The sequence below is a fragment of the Fringilla coelebs genome (genome assembly GCF_963513975.1).
Source record: "Fringilla coelebs genome assembly, chromosome: 3".
Classification (NCBI taxonomy): Eukaryota; Metazoa; Chordata; class Aves; order Passeriformes; family Fringillidae; genus Fringilla; species Fringilla coelebs.
Window position 1 is genome coordinate 35,634,921 of NC_140030.1, and position 17,967 is coordinate 35,652,887.

At 38.7% G+C, this 17,967-nt stretch overlaps 1 protein-coding gene across 1 annotated transcript in view; it reads left to right on the top strand.

The window, feature by feature from the left end:
* Nucleotides 1-17,967, top strand: part of LOC311151906 (uncharacterized protein) — a gene marked incomplete at both ends in the record, with an annotated part of 76,152 nt that overhangs the window by 33,604 nt on the left and 24,581 nt on the right. The window lies entirely within an intron of this gene.

The window sequence follows — 17,967 nt, forward strand, 5'->3', positions numbered from 1 at the left end:
CAGAGGTTCTCCATCTCTTTTTTTCTCCTCATTTTTCACTCGGCAGATGTGTCCCAGGCATTGCAGCCCTCGAAGGCTGCCAGCCGAGTCCATGGGAATGATGTGGAATCTGCAGCAGAGGAAGGCAGGGTCAACCTCTGCAAACTGAGCACATGCAGCCCAGGGGAGCAGATCAGCTGCATCAAAGGGTACTGAGGGAGCTGTCTGACATCATTCTAGAAAGAGATGTCATCTTTGAAAGGTCACTGCACTCAGGGGAAGTTCCTGATGACAGAAAAGAAGGTCAACATCACACCCATCTTCAGAAGGAGCAAGCAGGGTGACTCAAGTCAAATAGCCTCACCTCAATTCCTGGGCACATCATGGAGCAAATCCTCTGGGAAGACATTGCTGATCACACGAAAAGCAAGAAGATGAAGGGATTCTAGCAAGGGCAAATCATGCCCAACCAATCCCACCAATTTCTGTGATGAACCAACGAGCTTCATGGACAATGGAAAAACAAAAGATGTTTTATATCTTGACTTCAGCAAGGCTGATACTGTTCAGTCTTTACTAATAACTGAAGACACTCAGCCTCTTTGCAGGTAATACCAGACAACATGCAGGGGCACAGACTGCAGTTCAGAGGGACCTGGAAAAGCTGAAGGAATTGTGCTGATAGGAGCCTTATGAGGACTAAGGCAAAGTCCTGTATCTGTGAGAGAACAGCTCCAGGCAGCAATAAGGGCTGGGGTTCAAGCATGTGGAGAAGCTTGGCAGAAAAGGACTGGGGCACCCTGATGGACAATATGCTGAATGCAAATTGGCACTGTCCCTCTGCAGCAAAGAAAGCTAACTGAACTCTGTTGGCAAAAAAAAAAATACTGTTTCTACAAGTCAAAATGTTTGCCTCTATTTGCCCTTGTGAAACTGCACCTGGAGTCGGGCATGTAGTTTTAAGCTGCTCAGTACCACAAAGACTGAGCAGCTTAAAGCTGAGTACCACAAAGCTGAGGAACATGCTGGGGGGAGCCCAGTGCAGGGCCAGAAGGATGAGCAGGACACCAATGCCCAGGATGCTCAAAAAGAGGCTGCCTGAGCTGGGTTTGTTCAGTTTTCAGAACAGAAGGCTTGAGCAGACCTTACTGTTGCCTGTAACTAGCTCAGGAAAGGGAATAAGAAAGACAGAGGGAGCCTCACCTCAGGGGTGGACAGGCACAAAATAAGAAGTAAGAGAAGCCACTTGGAGCTTAGTTGAATCAGAAATTCTGATCTAGTAAAAAGAGAAAATTTTTTACCACAGGCTGATCAAACACTGGTTTCCCAGAAGATTTTCAAAAACCAGGCTGCACAAGCCCTGAGCAACTGGCCTGGTTTTGGGCCAAGAACTGGGTTAGATGAGCTCTAGAGTTTGCTTCTAACCTGCACCACTCTGTGGTTTTATTTTAGGAAAAGACAGGCACAGATGCATTTGCTCCCTGGGGATGTCCATTTTTTTTTCATTGAATATAAATGGAGATGAAGCTGGCGGGGTTAGGCATTCACTACTCAATTTTAGATAGGGTCAGTTGCAAGAGAGAAATATTACTTTTAGAACAGAAAACTTCACTAAAATTGAGACACTGTAGAGCATTATTGCTCAGTAAAGTACATATTGCTAGATACATTTGTCCTTGAAAACATTCCTTGTTGAAGGTTTCCAGGCTTTAACTCTTAGTTACACTCAAAATAGGAAAATTCAATGGTGGCATGGGCTTAGAAACCCAGAAATCTGTATGAAACATATAATAGATTGTTATATACCTTATATGTTCATATAAAATCCACAATATAGAGAAACATACATCCTTAGTTGTGGGTTTCAAATTGTTTGAAGTATAAAACAATTTTCTAGACAGTTCTAAGTGCCGTCCCTAAAACCCAGGAATTCCACCTAACATGACTAAATTCCAATTTAAATAAGAAAGGATCATATTAGATACGGGACAATTTAATTAGAAAATATTGATTCTGAAATATTCTTTCCTCACTTTTTCCCCAAAGTCTAATTTTACTGCTTTTTATATCTGTTGTACATCAGTATCCCTTTCTCCAAAGTATCCCACAGTGAGGCTGACTGGGAAAGTTGCAAGTCCGTGTGATTAAAAGACTACTAAGGTGTGCATTTTAGTTTACTTGGTAAATTGAATTACTTTTTCTAATTTAAATATATTTTCAGGTTTGTTCTGGGGAAGAAAGCAGAATTTTTGTCTACCAAGACTACCGTTTAGACTCGAAGACCTATTGCCTTCTACTGCTGTCCATCACTGTCCGCTGACTGTAGATAACTTCCTGAAGAACTTTCCTCATTACTCAAGCATTTAATTTCAGCTGAGTGCTCATAGTGAGGTAGTGTAAACCAAGCCCTACAAGTTTATGTGGCAGTGTATTGTGATTTTCAGCTATGGAGTTGTGCAATGGGGCCATTTTATTGGATTTCATTTGTTGTGATTTTTAAAAGGAACTCAAGAGTGTGACCCAACATCAGAGAGGATGTTGGGTCACACTCTTGAGATATTTAATGACCTTATTCCTGCTTGACAGGGGCAAATTCCAAATAATTACTCTTACCTATTCCATCCTTCTGTGAAGCATGAAGCATTTCTTGTGTGTTTTCTGGGAACAAAATCTGGAAAAAAAAATCCCAGGCTCATCCATGGAGAGGATATTAATACTAGCTCATTTGGGAGCAGCAAAGAGCAACAGAGTATGGCATGTGATCATCTGAACATCGGATTTCTACAATAACCACACCTCAAAACTGAGAAATTGAGCACCTACTTTAAAACTGTGTTTACTTATTCATCAAATGAGTCTGGTTTTGGATAAGAATGACCCATGTGTATGTCTGTACTACATTTCCTGTAAGTGGAAACTGGAATACTTCTGAGACTTTTAAAAGATGTGCTATATTTTGCTTTGAATATCTAATTTGGCCCATTTCCCAGACCACTAGGCGTGGGTACCATTTCCTCCATGATGTCTCCCTGCATTTCCTGACACTAGCTAGAATGTGGAATTGAATTATCAATAAAGCTACAAATCACTTGCAATGTACTTAACCCCCATCGCCCCCAAATAATTTAGTATTCCAAATATAACTTAAATAGAAAGAGATTCTTACAGTACTTCCAGAGTAGTTCTGCAGGCTTTGCATCTTGCCCTGCTATTTTATTCTCTTAGGACTGTTTTTATTTGATAGTATTTTGCAAGTGAAGTTTAGTTAGTTCAGAGGAAACTTGGGGTAGACACGTAAGGAACTGGAGCAAAAATGATATGGTAGTTTTATATTTTTCAAACAAACTCAGTGTACATAAATCACAGACCTTTGGATGCAGCAAATCAGCACAGCACTACTGAAATCTGCTTTATCAGCAGCTGGGTCTCTGGCATGGGGAAAGCCTTTCTTGTTGAATTAATAGCACTTCTCCTTGTCAGCATCTCCCTCCCAGACAGTCATTCTCAAGAGCACTGGTTATGGCTGCTCAAATATTTTATGACTAGAGAAGTAGATTAATAATGATAGGCCAACAGTAATGATATTTCTTTCATGTCTTTCTTTTTTTTTGTTGCAAGGAACAGGTGGACCCAGGTCCCAGCCCCATATTTCATCAACTCTGTCATTTCAAGTAGAAAAAAGGCAATTTTAAATCAAACACCAGGATTATGCAGGTTGGGAAATAGAAAAAGTCTTTTAGTGGGATTACTTTGTGAATACTGGAATAGATTTCCTGTATGAACTACAGCCTCTTTAGTAGATGTGCATAATAATGGGAAAGATAAACTCCACAGGAGCAACAGAGCTATACTGCATTGTACCTCTAGACAGGATAATGGACAAAGTGATGTCTTAGATCCTTACAGACTTATTTTCCCTATTCACTAATATGACCAATTATCCTTCAGTGTATGTGAATACCACATCTCTTCCTTACGTGCCATGTCAAACCATTTGTTCCATTTAGATCTCCTTCTCTGACATTGTATAAATTTATTAATTTATTAATTTATTAATTTTATAATTCCTTTCAAACTGGCCAAAATGTTGTTCTCGTTTAACCAGAATTAAAGACATGTTACAAAGCACCAAATTATCAGATGTCAGAGAGCAACACAAATTGAAGTTCATAGCTAGCTGTGTATGGGGTCACAGATACTGTACCAGTGAAGGGTGAATGATTCAGCCTCCCTCTGGGGGATTATATGCAGGAATCACTGCACAATTCTGGATATTTTAATACCAGAAAAAGGCAGTGGAAAGATGGGCATGTGGAAAAAAGAACCAACACAAAAATAATTGAACAGCCGGGGGGTTTGATTTATGAAGAGACATTAAAGGAATGATGTTTGATTGTCAGCACAATGTCCAAAAGCCATATGTTAAACACTTTGAGTATCTGAAGAGTGTAAAAGGCAAACACGCGAATAATTAACTAGACTACAACAAGAAGGTGTAACTAAAAATACAGGAAATAAATATCTTAGGGGAAATTCTTAACAATGAGCTTTGTTAATTACAGATAAGCATCTGAAGAAAAGCAGCAGGAGTCTCATTTTTCCTCGTAACTTTGAGAGTAAACTGGACAAATCACTGAAAAAAAATTAAATATCTATTTGGGGCTTGTTGGCAAGAGAGCTTGACAGCTATTATTGTTTGATAATATCTTCCTCTGTGGTATTTATAAATCAAAATGCAAAACACAAGTGGTCACTCAATGAATTGAAATAGCTATTTACCTCAATTAACCCTACTTTTCTAAAATGTTAGAGCAAATAAAATAACACCCTTATGCAAACTATATTCATGAACACTTCCTGAAGGTATTTTCTGTCAGATATTTTTCAAAGTAATTAAACCAGTAACACTGCACATTTAAAATAAACCAACAAACAAAATTGTTCCTACGCAATTGTTTAGGACACAAAGTTGGAACCATTAACAGAAAACCAGCATCTTCTGCATTTGTAATCCAGAATTCAGGGAGTCTTCTTTTCTTCTGCAGCTTCAGAAATGTTTTCTTGTACTTCTCCTTTGCTACTCAACCCTGCTGTTGTAAGAAGAAAAGTTTGTTCCTTGTCAAAAGGCTGGAATTCCCATTTATTTGCAAAAGAGGAACTTGATATTCCCACTCCTCTTACACAAAGCCATATCGTTATTTACTAACTCCCTCTTAGTCCTGCTTCTGTGTTTAAAGATGGATTAGAAGGTGTAAAAGATAAAAATGTTCTCTAGGTCAACTCCAGGGAAAATTCACCTCAAAAAAAAAAAAATCTGCTCTGGAAATAATTAGACTCAAGCTCAGACAAACAAAGGTCATAAGAAACAGAATGGGTTGGAAGGAACAGTTTGGGTTGGAAGAGACATTGGAAGGTCATCTAGCTCCAACTCCCCTGCAATAAGCTGGGACATCTTTAACTAGAACCAGGTTGCTCAGAGCCCCATCCGGCCTGGCCTTGAAAATTTTCAGGGTTAGGGCAAGTACCAGTAACTCTGGGCAACTTCTTCCAGTGCATTGCTGCTCTCTCTGTAAAAAAATCTTCCTTATGGCTAGTCTAAACTGACCCTTGTTCAATTTAAAGCAATTGCCCCTTGTGCTGTTACAACAGACCCTTGTAAAACAGCTCTCTTGTAAGTCCCCTTTAGGTACTGGAAGGGGCTAAAAGGTCTCCCCAAAGAGAAGGGAGATCAAAGGTCTTACAGAAGTCCTTTGGGAGATTGACTTCCATGCTTCCATGCTTCTGATTGTAATAGCATTAATTATAACATCTGTATTTTCTCACCTTTCACATGAGACTGAAAACAGAATAAAAGTTTTTTAAATGCCTCTCAGCTGCCCCATCTCTGGGTCAAAAAAGATCTTAATCTGACATCAATCCACTAGTCAACAATGCAGGAAAGGAGATTATACCAAGAGCTGTCTCATTTGAGAAAATTAAATTCCAGTAGTAAACAAGTGCCTCTTCAGCTAGGAACCAGGGTCTACAGCCAAAAGAGAGAACAAGCCAAAGGAACTTTGCTGACATGCTGGTACAGCCTATAGTACACAGAGTTTTAGCTAAGGGGGACAGACAGCAAAATACAAAATGCTTGTAAGAGTATCTAATATAGAAAGGGAAATCACTTTTTCCAAAAAACAATTCGAACATAGGTGGAGAATTGTTGTGTCAGTCTGCTTACTAAGATTACAGCTACCAACATTCTCCATTCAAAGCATTTCTAAAAAGCAGAGACTGCTTTTTCAAATTTAAGTGTTTTGTGCGCTCTTATTTTTTCAGGTTTTTTTTCTTACTTTCCAGGCCATCCCAGAAGGAATGAGTCTAGAAACTAAAAGCAGAAAAAGTGAGAAGAAAAGGGGGAAGAAAGATGTGAGAGAGAAAACAAAAATTGACCATGGAAAATATATTTCAAAATACCAGAAAAAGCAAAAACATAAAGGTGGAGAAGTCTCATCAGGATCCAATGAGGGGCTTTCAGGTTACTATCTCATGTCCTGGTGAAACTACTCATGGAAATCTACCAAAAACATTGGCTGAGCAATTAGTAAACAAAGGAGCAAACAGGTGGAAGTCCACAACTGAGAAAGAGAATCCATTCTGCCAAGCTGGCATCACAGCCATGACCTGCTGGCTCCAGCTCTCTGCAAGGTTTAATGCCCACATCCTTAAAACCAGTTAGTGCATTTAATAGAGGTCAGTGGAAATGAAGCACCTACATAACAGTTAGTCACCTAAATACCTTTGCAGATCCAGGTCTTATTTCAGCAAAGGGCACAATAGGGCATTATTTGCCTTGGAAATTGAGATTCACCACATTACCAGTGACAGAAATTTCTAAAGAAGGTCCCAAGCTGAGCAGCTTTCTTTGGAAATGATCATGTGTACAGCAGCAGCTACTTTTCTGAGCAAATGTGCACATTTACACTTGGTTCCCAGGGAAACAGTTACAAGAGCACTGAAATATGGAAAGAGTTTTGCTCTATCAGGTGTTTTCATAATAAAAAGTTTGTCTGTAAACACAGCCCTCCAAAAATAAAAAAAAAAAAAAAAGAAAGAAAGAAAAGAAAAAATAAAGGAAATGTGACTCAAGGAAAAAAAGCATCCAGGGCAGAAGAGAAAGTAAGCTGACAGCCCTGTGAACCCAAAACACCCCCAAAGAAGATGTGTCTGCCAGCAGAGCCAGCCACGGCGTCAGCCAGAGAACTCAGCCACAAAGCCAGACACAGCTGCTGGAAAAACACATTCCAGGTCCTACACACTGCTGCCAAGTCCACCCCATGATTATAGCCGTGGATTTTGGAGAACCCAGAGGAAGAAGGTGAAAAGGAATAGGATCAACATGGCCTACAGGGAGAAGAGGCAGTGCCAAGGCAGCACAAGAATTACTGGTGTGTCCTATTTTACTTTGTTCTTGCCCTACTTTAATGGAGAGTCTAGCTACGGGCTTGCAAAGCTTAAAGGAGACTTTGTCATTTTTGGCAACAAATCCAGCTTTCATAGCAAACATGATAATGGCCTTACATTACATGGACTTATGGCCCAATGGATTCCAAAGTGCTTTACAAACTTCAGCTGATACATGGCCAGTGTATACAGGAACCTCTTCATCCACCACAGAAATGTGCTCAGCCTCTAAGACAACCTGTCACAAATGCTTAGCAAAGCACAGAAGCTCTTCACAGTATTTAAGGCCAGGATATGGTGAATGATTTGCGCTCCTGAATCTGAATGGGAAGGAGGAATATAATTATGTCAGCAGATATTCAGTTGCACTCACACTCCTTCTGCTCTACACCTGCTCTCTTACTGCAGTGCCTTTTAGTGCCACAGTTTGATGACCTTTCTTTTCCAAAGTCTCTTTGGGTAATGTTGGATTCAGCTACACAGTTGGATTCTCCTTCCGTTCTGGCTGGTGCATCTACTGGGCTCACACCAGTGATTACCCCTCCACATACATGTCCCAGTACAGTTCCCAGCCAGATTCAACTTCTTCTGGGACAGAAATATATAAAGGCCAACAAAATTCTGGGTGAAGTCTTGTAGATCTCTTCCTCCTTGGTTATTTACTGCACAGTGGTAATTTACCATGTATGATGCTTTCTTTCATTTCATAAGCACTGATGTATTTTAACTTTCTTCTTAAAAAAAAAACCCCAAAAACAAAAACCCAAACAAACAAAACTAAAAAAACCCAAATAAAAATCAACCCCAACCACCATTTCACAAGCAGCACAAAGTTTTTCAGACCCAATGTCTACCTGTCAGCATGAACATTCATCCTAGCCACAATTTGATTCCTTCCCCTAATTCTATAACAAAATTATAATTTTTACTCTAAATCTCTATCAAGCATGTAGATCTTGTGGCCTTTCCAAAGTCAAGAGAAGATCAAATTATTTAATCCTGTACAAAAAGCTTTGTATAGCTGAGCAGATTTGTACAACATCTAGAAAGTTTGATGGTATTTGAAATGTGACAAAATATATAATGTAGATTTTCAGACACAACAACAACAGAATCACAGATATTCTAAACAAAATAAAATCAAGCACACTTTTAAACTTCACCTCCAAGACAGGGATATAGACACATATTTCTCTTCAAGGGATGCTAGGGAAAAAATATTTCTAATTCCATTTGTTTTCAACTTTCTTTTTCTTCTCTCATTAAGTATTTTCTCTGGTAACAGGGCTGATTTTTAGACCTGTCACTCACACTGCATTCAAATCTGGCCCATCCAGTGCCACCATGGAGTCATGTCAGGATAATCATTGTAAGAATGTCAAACTCTGATTTTTTTATTTTAGGTTTTGAAAACATATGGTATTTTCCAAAAGCAAAATGTTTCTGGTCATGTATGAGTAAGAAATATTAACTGTCATTGACTGAAAATTTCATCCTAATACTGAGCAGATGGTCCCACCCCTTTTAGTTCACCTGAGTGTGTCACACAGTCCTACATTGTGCATCCAAGAAGAGACTCAGCCTTCTTCATATGGTATATGTACGATCACTTCACAAGGACCAGGTAGGAAATCTGTAACAGTCTAGAAGAGGTGATAAAAATATGACAAAATTGACTACATTTGCCTCAGGAAACTTCTACAAATCAGGTGCATGCTAGCCTTGGGAAACTGCCTTCAGAAGCTCATACACATTAGAAGACCTGAAATATAACTATTTATTATACCTCAAAACTATGCCATTACACATCTAGTAAAAACAAGCAGATGTAAAAGTCAAGCCTGTCAATCTCAAGCTGGGTTGTATCTCAATGTTCTTATTTTCCTTATAAAGCTTCTCATACCCAAAAAGTGAGGACAATGTGCTAGATCTGGATCCCACAGTCTGACTTCACAGGTCTTTAACTCACACCCAGTTACCCCTGTGCTGGGCTCAGCAGGCTGAGCTTGGCTGACTCCTGCAAATGCAGCACACCCATCAGGCACCGGGGCTCTGGTTTAATGTGCAGATATCCAGAGATGGAGACACCAACATTCCCCACAGTGGTATTTTCCAAAGGTTAGTCTTTTCCCTGTTAAAACTTGTGTCTTGTTTCCAATATGATTTTGTCTGGCTTCAGTTTCAGGGTATTGGTTTTCATTATTCCTTGGGCAAATAAACCTGTTCATAATCATACACATAGATATACAGCTCCTATCCTGCTTTTTCTGCAGCTCCCAGAGATCTGAACAGATGGCAAAGGCAAACTAGCTCATGTGTTAAAAAGGGGAAAACACAGCTAGGGAAAATACTGCACTTAAGAAAGCTGTTTTGTTGTTCTTTTTTTTTTTTTTTTTTTTTTTTGAGAAGACAACAGCACCCACAAAGACATGCAGCATTTTGAGACCACAGTCTTTTGTTGAACTTCTCACCACCAGCTCCTTGCTGGAGAGCTGTCTCCACAGAATCCCTCCCCACAGCAGCTAGTGGTGAAAATACTTTTCCTGCTCCAATTTTTCTTGATGGGGGATCCAAATTTATTCCTCGGTTTGCCACATTTCAAAGGGAATTGTACAATGCCAATCTCTTCCAGTGCTTCTTTGTTGGACTGCTACTCTTAGCTGAGGTGGCTGCAGAAAATCACACCAGTATTTTAATGAGGAATTCAGAGAAGTTAAAAGACCTTTCCATTGGTGTTTAAATCTCACACAAACACCAGGCTGCAGCTGTAGCCTTTGCTGCTTATGGATAAAAGTATTATTTTAGAACATGGCCAAGACCTCCTTCTAGGAGGTCCTGCAGGAGTGGAGCCAACAAGTGATTATGAAAGGCAGCCTAAAGAACATTTGACACTGTTTTCTGCCTACGCTTAACAAGCACCTCGTAGTTCGGGCTGCAGTTTGCACGATTTTGGCTTCTAGAAAATATGAAACACCTTAGTAGATGGATTTTACGTCTAGGAGATTCCATCTGAGGCACTGAACCCACCCAGTTTTATTACTTTCAAAAGGTTGGGAAAAGCTTCAAAGTTGCATCTGACAACTTCATGAACTTATTCTAAAAAAATATCTGGAACTTTGGCATCCATGCACTTTTTTAAAAAATAAACACATGCAAAAAAAAAATCTACACTTCAAATAAATCTCACTAGACTTATTTTCTTAAGCTAAAATCAATGAATTTGTTCATTATTATGTATTTCATTTCCTTTGAATAAATAAGCCTTTGTTTACTACCTTTTGAAATACTACCCAGTATGTCACTCAGCCCTAGTCTGCCTTGTGATCCAGTGACTGGGATGGGAGAACCAGCTGGAGACTGAGAATATTTGAGTGAAATAAAAGCAAAGAGCAGAAGCTGTAGACTGGGCAGAGCTACAAAGGTGAAGAGAAGGGCATCATCCATTCCAGGAGAGAAGCATGGACCACTGTTAGGGGCAAACTTCTGAGGACTGCATATGTATTGCCTCCCTCTCCAAGTCTTTTCTAATTATTTTAATAAGACACACTTGCCTTGACCCACAGAGGGACTCAGGTAAGTGATGACAATCTTTTATAGTGCATGGCCATTAGTGTCAATTCCACAGGATTGAACAGCCACTGGTGCTCTCTGCATTCTGCTCAGGGCTATCAGGCAGAGGAAGATAGGATTGGGAATTGGGACCATACTGAAAAACCAACAGAAAATGCTACAGAGAAGTAGCCTGCACATTTGGGATTTTAATTTCAGGTAAAATAGTGTAGAGCCTTAAAAGACTTGATCAGAGCTCAGCTCTGGTCTCCACCAAGTAACACTCACTTACTCAGACACAAAGACACCTATCACGTTACAGGAAATTTGCATTTATTTATACCCAGCTCCAAAAGGAAGATTGGAAACTGCCTCTTACAATGTTTAAGTTAGTGAATGTCCTCTCCTTCAGAGTTCTTCTGAGAGAAGAACTGACCTTTAGCAGAGTTATTTGTCGTGGGTTATTTGTCCTGACCACACTAGTTTGTGCTGGAGGAGTCCATCAGAGGAACACCACCAAATCTGAGGATGGAGATGTTGTACCCTAATAAGAAAGGCAGGGAGCTTGCTAATTTTGACCACTGCAATGTAAGTACTCCCCTGATGTGCTGTCTTATGAACTGATTTTAAATATATTGTAGTTGTTTGCAAAGGTGTTTTCTGCAGCATTGCCTGCTGCTCACAACTTTAGCCCAGAGGGACTAAATTGAAGGAAGAGGAAGGAAACAAAAGTCTTTTGCAACATCTGACCTTGGTGTGTCAGAAAAGCAGTTGTTCATCCACAGGATGAGATCAATAGAAGTATTGGGGCAAGGGACAAAAGAGAAAGAGCAAGCAGAGGAAGGCAGTACAAAGTAATAAGAAAAGGGAAAAAGTGAAAAAATGACAAAAGGATCATGACAAATTTCCACACAAGCTTGAATTCACAAATGAGAAAAGAAGAAATTAGAAGCTCCAAATGAGAAAAAAAGAAATCAGAAGCTCCCTTTGAGACCATTAAGGAAGACAGAGTCTGGGCAAGCAATCTAATACACGAGAGGCAAGGCTAGACTTGGGCAGGCCTTCAGTATTTAATTAGGAATGGAGCAGACTGGCTCTACACAAGAAGGAACTCAGAGGTTAAAAAAAAAAAATTGAGAACAACATATACCAAGGAATCATGTAGGGTTACTAGCCCACCATTCAGAAATTTGAGCCTGGCAGCTTGGACATCCAGTGACTGAAACACTTCAAAGAGATGCACAAGAGAGCACGACCACTGGAAGGACAATTACTAAGCAGAACTCCAGATTGAGAAAAGTCACCAAGCCAGACAATGATGTGAGGAAAAAGCTCAACCTCACCCACGCAATAAAGAAAGCAGTAACATCACATTTGTTGGGCCAGTCAGCTTTCCAGCATTCCAACCCTTCTCGTCCTCTGGAATGTGGTACCAGAAAATATGACTAATTCAAGAACTTCAGGTAGAGAACAATTGCATTTGGCACTGCCACATTTGTAAAAATATGCATTATTAAACCAAAAGTGCACAAAGTCTCAACAAAGTCGCTATGCTACTCTACCTTTAAAATGAATTGTTATTAAATGTTACCTGCAGGAACCAGATAATGATTTTCACCATCATACTCCAAAGTCTGCAGTTTTCTGGGCCTAGTTTAGTTATTCCAGTTAGCCTAGGAACAGGTAGGCTCTGGACTGTTTTAAATCCTAATTCTTGAATTCAAAGACAAGATTCAGCAATTTACCATCACGTTGCTTGAGCTTTCACCCTTCTACTCTGTACCCCTGGATGTGTAACTAAATATATTACAGCTGAAAATAAACCAAAATGATTGGTAGACTGTGGCAGTAAAGTTAGAAGTATCTGAACATGTCTTGCAAGAAAAGATGAATAATATATAAAACAAGTTAGGACAAGTAGGCTTGAAGATTCTCAGTTGAAGTGCTAAGACCTCATTTATTAATTACACAGTTTACAACTAGTTGCTGGCTTTCCTTGTTTTCTCTTCTTTATTTACTTTTTCCATTTGATGTGGAATATGAGGACAGGTACTCTTCTCAAGTTTGGAGAGGAGGATGAAAGTGTTGTTTAGTTAAAATGTTCTGTCCTTTTTGTTCATGTACATAATGCCTAAAGCAGGACTGTAATGGAAATTATGGTTAAAGTATTTTCTAGAGGAAAAGGTCAGCCTAAGCAAGAAAGAAGGATGATCTCATATTTCTGACAGCTCAGATACAAGCAAATCTTAGCACCAATAAGTTATGTCATCTGTTAAATTCACATAAGCAGAATGCCTATGTAGATTTTGCACTGTTATGACAAGGCTGTAGAGAACAGGGGTAAATATTCCATACAAAATAGCTATCTATACGGGGTTACTTGTACCTATTATTATCTTTAAATAAATCATCTGAGAGTTAAGGCCAGCATAGTTTTCTGTTCTGTCTTCAGAGACTTAAGCTGTGCCACATTAAAAAACATAGAAAGCATAAATTTATATTTGGCCAGAATAACAGAGAAAGCCATGCCTTAGTATCTTACTCACTGAGATACTGTCCATCCTGACCTTGGCTGTAGCTCCATATTTTACACACTATTACTGTCATAGTAACAGACAGAGCCAACAATAATTTGCTTATACAATTTACAATACATTGTCTCCCAGCCACACTGAGGTCTCTTTAACCATCAGCAGATGTGTTGCTTGTATTAGCTGTATTTGAACAAAGCAGAATCTATTCAGCCCTAAAGTCCCTATGGCTGGTTGGCTGTGTTTTGAGCTTAATGCAAAGCTAATTTGGTGTTCATACCGCTGTAAGTAATCACAGCACAGCTGAGGAGGTCCAGAAGTTTTAGCCCACAACCTGCTGACTAAATTTCAGGTGTTTCTACCCCTTGCTGGCATCTGAGTTTTAGGAGCCCATGCTCAGAAACGTTAATTGACAATTAATACTGTAGATGTTCTGTGATGTTCAATTCTCAAACTTCTTTCTACGTGAATAATGTCCAAAATTTCTTTCACCATTACCTTAAAATATCAAATGTCACCTATTAAATTCTCAGTATTCATGCTTTATAATCGAGCCACAAAATCTTGTACAAAAATCTATATATTCACATTAATAATCCTGAAAATTAAACTAATGCAAAGAAGAAAAACACCACTGCTGTTGTCCCACATAAAAGACAGAAGGGCTGTGGTTTTTCTAATGTATTGGTAGGGACCTACTTCTGTAAGCAGAGGGACTGAAGAAAGAAAAAAGCAGACCCCCTCCCCCCCCCCAAAAAGGCAAGTCTTTTGTTCCAAATTTGGGTTCCTGATACACCAATACAAATGTATCTAGCACAGTGCAATAAAGATAGCAGCTATAATTAAATATTTTCTGGATATAAAGTCATTCTGACTGGTGAAAACAGATTGATCCTAACTTGGTTATGATCAGCAAATAACTTAAACTAGTAGTCCCTGAACTCAAATTCGTTTGGACAGAAAACCTGTGTGGTTTCAAGGATCAGTAGGCTGGGAGCTACGACTACTGTTTTTAACAGCAGAAGCAGACAAAGAATTGCCTTTCCAGAAGGTTCCCCAGAAAACTTTTGCTTCTTATTAAAAGAGTAAGAAGAAAAGAGAAACAGTTCAGAAAACTGCAATATATTTTACCTTTTTTTGTTAATTTTTGCTCTTTTACTCTTCAGAATTAGAAAACAAGGAACAAAGTAAGTCTGAAATAGATGGGGTTGACTCAAGCAGTCTGTATATTCCTCTGCTTACTTACCCCTTCTTCTATCAGTATTTCCTCACACATTTTACCCAGCATACAGCCTTTTCTTTTTAATAGCTTTATCCCATCATTTCTTTTCCTTCCTGGTATCCATAATACCCATCTTTGACACCTGGTTATTAAACCTACCATGATAGCACAATGTAAAACATGGAGTTTATAAAGTTTGTTGCTTTTTTTGATAGTGTGGCTCCACAGCCCAAAGATTTTGCTTTTACGCCTGACATATCCAGTCTGCAAGGGATTCATACAGCTGTAGAGATGTTCTTATGCCTGCTAGAAAATGAGAAATTTAGATTCAGAATTTCCCCTTCTTCTTGCTGCCTCCACAGGAGATAGTATTTCTCTAATCTGATCCCCAGCTGCTTTATTGGACCCTTGAGTCCATTGCCAGATAATACATAACCCCAAACAGCCTTAAGTTTGCTGGAAGTTTCTGAAGGATCTGGATGCAGGAATACTGCAACTCAGAAAAAGGCAGCTTTATACTTCCTCCCCTGGGTGTCCTTTTTGCTCTTTGGACATAATAGAGCATCCGGACTTCATATTTCACTTCTTTCTCTCTGCTTCCCTTTCTGGAATGCCAGTGTACATCAGGCCTCATGTCTAAAAATCTAGGTGAATTTGCTATAAAGTTAGATGTTGGTCTAATTACAGCAGCCTGGAGGTTTAATCCTGCTGCTGCTTCTCTCTGAAGAATCACAATGCCTGAACTGTCAAGCACTGGCAGCGTTTCTTTAGGATCTTTTGTTCTTATATAATAATATTCATCTTAGCTGAGATGATTATGAAATGAAGGAACCTTATTCCTTTTCCTAAGATGGTTTTGCTTAGTTCCAATACGTCTCCAAATTTTCTGAACTTCAGGGTAGTAATTGTCATCGAAACAGATAATTCTGTTCTTATACAGCTCCTCATTGTTCTTCCCAGCTGCCTGTAAAAAATTATAGCTGAGTTTGATAATTCTGGAAACAGAAAACAATGTATCTTGAGGGGTTTTGTGCTTCTGCCCTTTAAGATCTTTACATAAGACTATCAAAATGCAAGGATTGTCTAAGTGACAGAGACAACATTCCCACATTTTAGTTATTTTCTGTGTTTTTAGGAATGCCATAAATCCTGTCATTGCTTCTCCTTTGAGCTGTTTCCTAAATCACCACATTTTACTCTTTGGAGCCTGTTCTGTTTTACCAGGAAAAATGAGATGTGCGTTCCCTGCACAAGGTTAATCGATAAAATCTTTACAGTCTCTTCTCATCTGGCCAGCCTCACTTTAATTTCAGTAACAGTGCTGTCAACTCACTCAGAGAGGCAGTTTAAGCTTTCTGAAGCCTTTGTACTTCATTTCCCCATTCTTTTACTCTTTATTGCCAACTCTTTTGAATGTATTATCCAAGTTTCTGATAGCCAATAGTTTTCACAAAACCCAAGCTCTTCAAGTCATGTTACCTCATGAAATTCTCAATTTTTGAGAGTATCTGCTAACCCTCAAAGGTGTGGGAGATTACTAGGAAAACATGTTGTAATGTACGGGAAATACTGAAAAAACAGGGTACAAATATCTTCAAATGTGTCCTGTTTCTAAAAGTTCTTCTTTTCTTCTTAATCATGTGATTTTTGAGGCCTGATTTATGATTTTCAAATGCCTGAGACTGGCAGTGATATTTTTTTACCAAAAGCAGAGTAAATTTTATTTTTGGCAAGCTGAGTACCTCAGGACAGTTCTGGACAAGAGTGACTCTATATCTCACCACTTAAGCCATTTTCCCCAGCAGTTGCTTAATACCATACTGCACCTTCCTTTCCAATGGAAAAGACTCCTACCAGTGTTCCAAGTCCTTTTACATCATTTTTTTTCACCATCTAAGTGTTGGAATGGATAAAGTGTGGCAGGCAACATTTATTTTAAAGACATATTTTCCAATACCAGTCACATTTACACATGCATCTCTGTAGCTTATATACACAGGGACATGTCAGGAGACTGGGTGATCAGACACAAGAGCAGCAATGAAGGCTCAAGGACTGTCAGGATCTGGTTTTGCCAGACTGTTTGGTGCTTGTGCCAAATACCTCACCACAGCCTGAGATTTGATGGAACTGAATGTTTTGAAGAATATTGTGGAAAGCTGCCAACATTACCCTTAAAAGTAAAAAAAGCATGAAATATTATATTTATTTTTATGATTCTGTTAAAAGTAAGCTATTTATTCAGGATAAGCTTTATGACTGAAATAGGTTTTTTTAATTGGCAATTTCACTGCGCCTTATTTTTTCAGATCCATCTGTCTGAAAAAATAAAGGGAACAGGAACTGAAACGGTGCACAGAACTTAAGCAAGGTACCAGGGTTGCTCAAAATTTGTAATATTAATGTACTAAAAATATCTACTCTTTTTCCAGTCCTCTCATTGTAATATTTGAGAACCTGAGATTTTATATTTTTAGCATTCTAGTTTTTAATTAAGAAAATTAAGAATAAGATTAAATTATGGGCATTAAAAACAAGGAAACAAGAATAGTGAAAAACAGTTAAACATAATTCAAAGTGAATCTTCCTTCTATCATGGCCTAAAGATTACTGCATAGGCAACAAACCCAAGGTTTTTTAAATAAAAATTACCCTAGACAGACCTGATAGGAAAGCTGGGAGCTGAGTTGTTAAACACTGAAAGTAGGGCAAACATGAAAGCACAAAATGGCCTCTTGGGCAAGTCTGTAAAATATATATAAAAATACAACCTGAGGAGATCTGGGAATCACTGAGAAATTTAAAAGCTATCTTAGGCTGGTTTATACTGTAAATTTAGGTGGGCCTACATTTCTGGGTAGCGTGAAGAAGGGTTCAAATACACATGGCAGCTTCCACTGCAAAGAGCCATCATATAGCTATCAAAGGGCAAGAGCCACAATTGAAACAAGCAGGATGTGGCAGCAATCTGCAAACTCATGCAGGAGCAAAAGAAATTTCACATTCTGCATCATCACACACCTAAATTTTTATTAAAATTAATTGTCTTTACAATAGTTATAGATTCCATCTTTAAAAAGAAGGAGGTTTTTTTCCAAAATATTTCTTTTAGACATCTTTTAAATTAAAACAACAAGCAAAGATTCTTCTTTAAATAATAACAAATTTTAAGGAGATTAGAACTATAATGTGTTTTAAAACCTGTTTGGTGTGTTAAATAACAAATACATAAGACAAGAATAG